The 7,398-nt window shown below is 38.6% G+C and overlaps 1 protein-coding gene across 11 annotated transcripts in view; it reads left to right on the top strand.

Moving 5' to 3' along the window:
* Window positions 1-244: 244 nt before the first annotated feature.
* Window positions 245-7,398, top strand: part of MPP5 (membrane palmitoylated protein 5) — a 76,862-nt gene continuing 69,708 nt past the window's right edge. For 3 of the 11 annotated variants that reach the window (XM_011232141.3, XM_019805808.2, XM_034642858.1), the window contains exon 1: window positions 365-497. The gene's annotated coding sequence lies outside the window, so the exon portion shown is untranslated. Of the gene's footprint in view, window positions 498-7,398 lie in introns of all 11 variants that reach the window. The other 8 variants (XM_034642853.1, XM_034642856.1, XM_034642852.1 and 5 more) reach the window with 7 other exon arrangements.

The raw sequence follows: 7,398 nt of genomic DNA on the forward strand, positions 1-7,398 counted from the left end.
CCTCACGTCGCCACACAGCCCTTGCGCTGGCGAGCACGACGCAGTCCCTGGCTCACTTAGAGGTGCGCGAGTGCGCGCGACCCGCCGCTCGGGGGCTGCGAGGGGACCAATGAGTGGGCCCTCTCTCCACGCCGGCGCGGGATTGGGCGAAGCGCGCCAGCCTCTCGGCCTAGCAGCGGGCGGGGCGCGCCGAGAAGGAACTAGGATAGGCGCCCCAGCTGCGCCAGCGTCCCGGGGGCGCGTGCGCGGTCTCGCGGCGGTCGCGGGGGCCGGTCTCGCGCGGTCTCGAGGTGGAGTGAGTTGCTGGAGGCGGCGGCGGCGGTGGCGACGGCGGCGACTGGCGGTGGGGCGGAGGCGGGGTCTAAGGATTGTGAGGTGGGGAATCGGGAGTTTCTGGATTCTTTATCCGGTATTTTAAGTGCCGCAGGGGAGCTGTCGTTTGTGCGGTGTGTAGGAGTAGCCGGGGCGGGAGGATTCGCGGCCGCGGTGGCGCAGAGGTAAGAGACAGACCAGTGGCGGCTGTATGTGGAGATCTTAATCAACAGGTCCCGGGGAGCGCGTCGGTGGGAGGGGTGGCGGGGCTCGTCCCCTCCCCCACACGCTGCTCTCTCGGCCCTGGGCCGAACCCGGGGCTCCTGGTCTGGCTGCCCCAGGCGGCGGGAGCCGCGTCTGGCCGCGGAGGGCGTGAGCCCAACCTTTGTCCCTCGGGGGGACGGTGCACGGCCCTGCCTGCTCCCTCTGCTTTGGCAAGGGATCACCTCGGCGGGGGCTCCAGCCCGCTCTGCCCGAGTTGCAGGGGACACGGCAGGGAGTCCCCTGCCCTCTGCGTCCCCTGCGCCCGGGTTCGCGGCTCCCGGGACTCCCTCTAAGGCCGGGCGGGGGAAATCGGTGGGGCGAACACTTTCCTTTAGAAGACGGAATGTAGTCAGCGTTCCTCTGCCTGACTCAGCTCCTGGTATTCGGTGCTTATTGCGTTCTTTAAACAAGTAAACAGTTCCTACTTCCTTGTGTCCGCTTTTAAAGAAAAGTCTAATCTCGTTAATGGTTTCTGATCATTTACTTGAAGTTTGCAAGGTGAACTTTGAAGCCTGTAAATTATTGTAACCCTCATTTAATGAAAGACGCTTTAAACAATCGTTGGAGCAAATTATGTAACTTCCTAATAATAATAACTCACCTTCTGTTTTGTTGATTGGCTAATAGTAATGTGTACGGAAATTAGGTTTCGTTCGGAAGGTTTTTCTTGGCAGTTGGCGCTAAAATTAAAATCTGATAGCTGAGAGGTTTTTAGAAGTACCGTGCAGTGTGTGTTTTGTTTCCGTATTCCTTTAGAATTATGAGAATTTAGATTTGGAAATCTTGTAGAACAGGACTTTCGAAATTTTGGTTTTCCTGACAAGGTAAAAGGTGTTAATATTTCTGATTTTTAAAAAAGTAATTTCATGCTTTAATGGTAGTATCCTAATTATGCCTTTGGATTATACCATAAGTTAATAACCTATTAAATTCTGCAATAGGAACAAATGACATGTGGTTATTGGTGTCTTTGAAGTTTAAGTATTGGTGGTAATGAAATTGTTAAGTAAGCTTTTTTGGATTATGAACTACTGGTTTTTTACTAGTTCCCTGTGGACATGGCATATGAAGTTTTAAAAGGCTCTTTAAACTATTGTAGGCTGAAGCTGTTAAATTGTAATGCAAGATCTTTATAGATGAAACAGGCAAAAATACGTAAAGCAATTCATTATTTTATCTTTGCTAAAAAGGACCAAGTAAAATTTACCATGTATTTAAATGAGTTTTGGCTAGACAGACCTGAACTTGACAACTAAAGATGGATTCAATAATAATAACTTGCTTTAGAATATTAAAATGGGAGAGTTTTACTTGAGGGTGACCTGAGTCAGTACGGTGGGTTTAGCTCTTTATATGCTCTTTCTGACTTATGATCTTGATTAAAAAGTTCATCACAAACATAAGAAATTTGGTCCATTTTATGTATCAATATATATACTAAGATGTTCTATTTCTCTGATAGTTTCTGATTTCAGGGTGTCTGGGAAAAATAATTTCTCAACATAGGTTATTTAGAATATAATTTTGACTATATATTTATTGAATCATAGAATTCTTGAGTTGGAAACAATCTTAGTATTGTATAGCTTAACCTCTTCTTTTTCCAGGAGAAAGAAGTGAGGTTTGTAAAGTTCAGTAGTCCACAGTTTGCTTGTTAGTGGCAGGGTTGGAACTAAATGCTAAAATACTTGTGTCCAGACTCCGAGTACAGCCCTCTTTTCACTATATAATAATATAAACCAATAAATTATTCTTCTCAAAATCCTTTGTGTATCTAGCAGGGTTGATCCTTTCCCTTGTGCATTTCTCCCTTTTATTTTAATAACCACCAACCACCATTAATTCATTCCCCTACAAAATAATTGTTTTCAGTTTTTCAGTATTTCAAACAGAGTTTAGTGAATATCTTTGTGCATGTCTCCTCCGGCACATGTGTGAGCGTTTCCTCGAATGTATACATATCCTGATTGGAATTACTAGGCCATAGGTTGATGTGCATTTTCAGTTTAGTGGAGCCAAATTATCCTCTAAAGCTTAACAATTTACATTCCTGCTAACAGGATATAAATCATCCTTGCCCACACTTGGAGTTGTCAGATTGGCATAGTCAGATTTTTAAATTTCTGCCAGTCTGATAAATGATGTTTCATTTTCCTTCTTTTAAAAAAGATTTTAAGTTTATTTTTAATTACATGAAATTAAATTTTGTTTTGTTTTTGTACAATTTTTGTTGTACAATTGTTTTGACAAATGCATAGAGTTGTGTAACTACCAAAACCAGGTGTAGGTCCAGCACCTATAAAATTCCCTTAAGCTGCTCTTCTGTAATCAATCCTTCCCTCACCTGTAATCCTTGGCAATTAATGATCTTCTGTCTTTCCCTATAGTCTTTCTTTTCTAGACTATCATATAAATGGAATCATTCAGTATTTAGTCTTTTGAGTCTGGTTTCTTTCATTTAGCATAATACAGTTGAGTATTCATCCATGTATGAGTGTATCAGCAATTCCTTCTGTTTTACTGCTGAATGTAGTATTCCATTTTAGGGATGTACCACAGTTTGTTCTCCAGTTGAAGGACATTTGAGTTAGTTTTTAAATTAAAAAAAAATTTCAACTCTGAAAAAGCTGCTATAAATCTCTGCGAACAGGTTTTTGTGGGAACATGGATCTTCATTTGTGGGTTATATGGTAAGTGTATGTTTAACTTTACTTAAAAAACGGTCTGTGGTAGGTAGAGTAAGGGCCCATAAAGATATCCTAATCCCTGGAACCTGTGAATAAATTAGGTTACAGCAACGGCAAATTAAAGTTGCAGTGGAATTAAGGTTGCTAATCAATTGACTTTAAAATAGGGAGAATATGCTGTTTTACCCAGGTGGGTCCAGTATATCACAAATGTCCTTAAAAGGGAAAGAGAGAAGTAGTAGAGTAAGAAAAAAAGATCTAACAACAGAAGCCGCTCCAGAGAGTTGAAGAGTTCTTGGTTTTGAGGATGGGAAGAAGAGCCATAAGCTGGAAAAGGCTAGGAAATGGATTAACGTTTGGAGCCTCCAAAAGAGAAGGCAGCTCTGCCAACATCTTGATTTTAGCTCAGGGAGACCTAGGTCAGATTTTTAATGCACAGAACAGTAAAATAATAAATTTGTGTTGTTTTTAAACAACTAAGTTTGTGGTAATTTGTTACAACAGCAAACTATTTTCCAAAGAGGCTGAACTGCTTTGTATTCCTACCAGCAATGTATGAAGAATGTTCCAGTTACTTTACATCCTCATTACTTTGTATGATCAGGTTTTTTAGTTTTACCTTCTGATAGGTTTGTAGCAGTTTCTCGCTCTGGGTTTTATTTGCATTTTCTCATGACTAATGATGTTGAATATCTTTTCATATACTTATCAGCCATCTGTGTATCTTCTTTGGTGAAGCGAAATCTTTTGTCCATTTTAAAATTGGATTTTCTAAGTGTCGAGTTTTGAGAGTTTTTCATAGTCCCTTGTCCAGCAGGTGATTTACAAAGATTTTCTCTAATCTGTTGCTTGCCTTTTCCATCCTCTTAACAGTGGTTTTTGAAGGACAGAGGTTTTATATTTTGATGAAGTCCAAAGTATCAGTATTTTTTTTTATGGATCTTTTGACATGGTGTATAAGCACTTTTTGTCTAATCCAAGGTCACAAAGGTTTCTCTTATGTTTCCTTTTACAAGTATTATAGTTTTATATTTTACATTTAGATCTGTGTTCCATTTTGAGTTAATTTTTATATAAAGAGAATTTTGGGTTGAGTTTATTTATTTGTCCAATTGTTCCATGACCATTTGTTGAAAAGACTGTCCCTTCTCCATGGAATTGTCTCCTGGCCAAAAACCATTTGACTACATTTTTGTGGGTCTATTTCTAGACTCTTGTGTTTCATTGATATACTTATCCTTTGCCAGTATCAGTGTCTTGATTACTGTAGTTTTAAAATAAGTCTCGAAATCAGGTAATGTGAGTTCCCCAACTTTATTCTTTTCAGAAAATTGTTTGAGGTATTTGCTTTTCTATATAAATTTTAGAATTAGCTTTTTGATATCCACAAAAAATTCTGCTAGGTTTTGATTAGGACTTGAGGATAATTGACATTTTAACAAAATTGAGTTTTCCAATCTATGAACGTAGTATTTTTATCCATTTATTTAGGTCTTTGCACCTTTCATGAGTGTTTTGTAGTTTTCAGCATATAGATCCTGCAAATATTTTATTAAATCTATACCTAACTATTTCAGTTTTTTGGTTCTATTATAAATGGTCTTTTAAAAAAAATGGGTTTTGGGGCACCTGGGTGGCTCAGTTGGTTAAGCATCTGTCTATGGCTCAGGTTGTGATCCCAGGGTCCTGGGATGGAGCCCTGGGTCCCTGAAGAGCAGGAAGCCTGCTTCTCCCTCTCCTTCTGCCTGCTGCTCCCTTTGCTTGCGTGCATGCTCGCTGTCAAATAAGTAAAATCTTTAAAAAAAAAAACCAAGCGCGGGTTTCCAATTGATCATTGCTAGTATATAGAATTACAATTGGTTTCTTTTGTATTGACTTTGTATCCTCAGTTTTTACCAAACTCACTTATTAGTTCTAGGGATTTTGGGGGGGTAGATTTCTTAGGATTTTCTAAGTAGACAGTCCTGTCGTCTGTGAATAAAGAACTGTTTCTAATCTGTATGCCTTTTCTTTTTCTTGATTTATTGCACTTACTGCACATCTCACATTCTAGTGAGATGTTTGAATAGGAGTAATGAAAGGGAACATCTTTGCCTTGTTTGCAATCTTAAAGGGAAAACATTCAGTCTTTCACCTTTAAATACGATATTAGCTAGGGTACCTGCGTGGCTCAGTCAGTTAAGCGACCAACTTTTGATTTCAGCTTGGGTCATGATCTCTGGGTCCTGAAATTGTGACCTGCGTTGGGGGTGCCCGCTAAGTGGGGAATCTATTTGAGATTCTCTCTTCCTCCCCCCCCACTCACTTGCTCGCTTTCTCTAAATCTTTTTTAAAAATTGTAAATATGACGTTAGCTGTAGGTAATTTTGTGGATTCTCTAAGTCAAGTTAAGGAAGTTTCCTCCAAGGTGATGCCTAGTATTTTTATCATGAGTAGATGTTGAATTTTGTCAAATGCATTTTCTACATCTATTGAGGTAATCATGTGGATTTCTTATGTTTAATTTGGTAGTATGATAACTTACACTGCTTAATTTTCAAATGTTGACCTAGCCTTGTGTGTTTCTAGGAAAGCTCTGTAGTTGTTTCAAACAAAAATAATTTGGTTTATTCTTCTTTGACTTATATACATTAACGTTTATTCTTAAAAATGAAGGAATATAAGATTTTGTGAACTAAAGTGTTTATATAAAGTCAGAGGAGTCAAGATGTTCCTTAACAGTTATGTAAATTTTATATGTTGGTACAACTTAAGTTTTCTTGATCTATACTGGAGTTTGTAGGCTGTAGTTTACCACTGCAGGATTCCTGTTTAAAATTAATAAATGAAGAAAGAAAATGTTATTTGTATCATTATGATCCAACATTCTTAATGCTGAGTTAATTTAGGAAAGTTGTTTATTTAAAGTTTTTATCTATTTGACAGAGATAGCAAGAGAGAGAGCGCAAGCGAGCAAGAGTGCCCGCCCGAAAGCAGGGGGAGTGGCAGGCAGAGGAGTGGGAGAAGCAGGCTCCCCGCTGAGCAAGGAGCCTGAAGCTGTGCAGGGGCTCTATCCCAGGACCCTGGGCTCATGACTGGAGCCAAAGGCAGACTTTTAACCGACTGAGCCAACCAGGCATCCAGGAAAGTTCATTTAAACAATACATTTGTATTTGAATACCAAAGTATATTTTGAATGAAGATAAAATTGTTTAATTGGTTTTTTACTTGGAATAGAAGCAATGGGAATTTTGAAAAAAACACAACAAAAACCTAGGTTCCTTTCTCACGTCAGAAAATCAACTGTAGACCTTTGAGAAATTACATATATGTTTGTCTTAAAATAGAATGAATTCAGTGAATGTATTAAATCAAAAAGTGTGAAGTGAAATATAAATTACTTGTTAGAAAAAGCCAGGCTTTTTTGCTATACTGAAGATGTTCATGAAAAATTTGGGTGCATGTTAAAAAAGATTCATGCTTCATTAGATATATTTTAACATTTAACATTAACAAACATTTTTAATATATTTAACATTTTAATATATACTTAACATATATATTAACATATTTTGAATTGTGAAGTTTTCCTCCATCAATTCAAACTGTAGATGACAGTTCAATTATGAAAATAAGGTTTCAATAATCTCATAATTAAGCTGTTTAATTTTATCATTTTTATAAGTTTGGGCTTATATGATTTAATCATAAAATTCAAGCAGTTTGGCCTTTTGTCTCATATAATTTTAAAGTTCTTTTACTAGGTTAATTGTTTCCCCAAAACCCTAAACATTGAAGTTTTGAGGCCTCTGAGGTTCTTGGCATTTTTGATCCTTTTAGGCAGGGATTAACAACTTTCTGTAAAGGGCCAGATAGTAAATATTTATGCGCTGGGGGCCATACCATTTCTGTTGCAAGTACTCAGCTCTGCTGTGACAGTGCAAAGGTAACCAAAAAAGTGAATGAATAGTTCAATAAAGCTTTATAAAAATAGCATGTGCCTAGACTTATCCAAGAAAAGAGAAAGGACCCAAATTATTAAAATTATGAATGAAAAAGGAGAGGTCACTACCAACACCAATGAAATTGGAAGGATTATTAGAAACTATTATCAACAGCTATATGCCAAAAAACTAAGCAATCTGGAAGAGATGGA

Source organism: Ailuropoda melanoleuca, chromosome 14 (genome assembly GCF_002007445.2).
Source record: "Ailuropoda melanoleuca isolate Jingjing chromosome 14, ASM200744v2, whole genome shotgun sequence".
Lineage (NCBI taxonomy): Eukaryota > Metazoa > Chordata > Mammalia > Carnivora > Ursidae > Ailuropoda > Ailuropoda melanoleuca.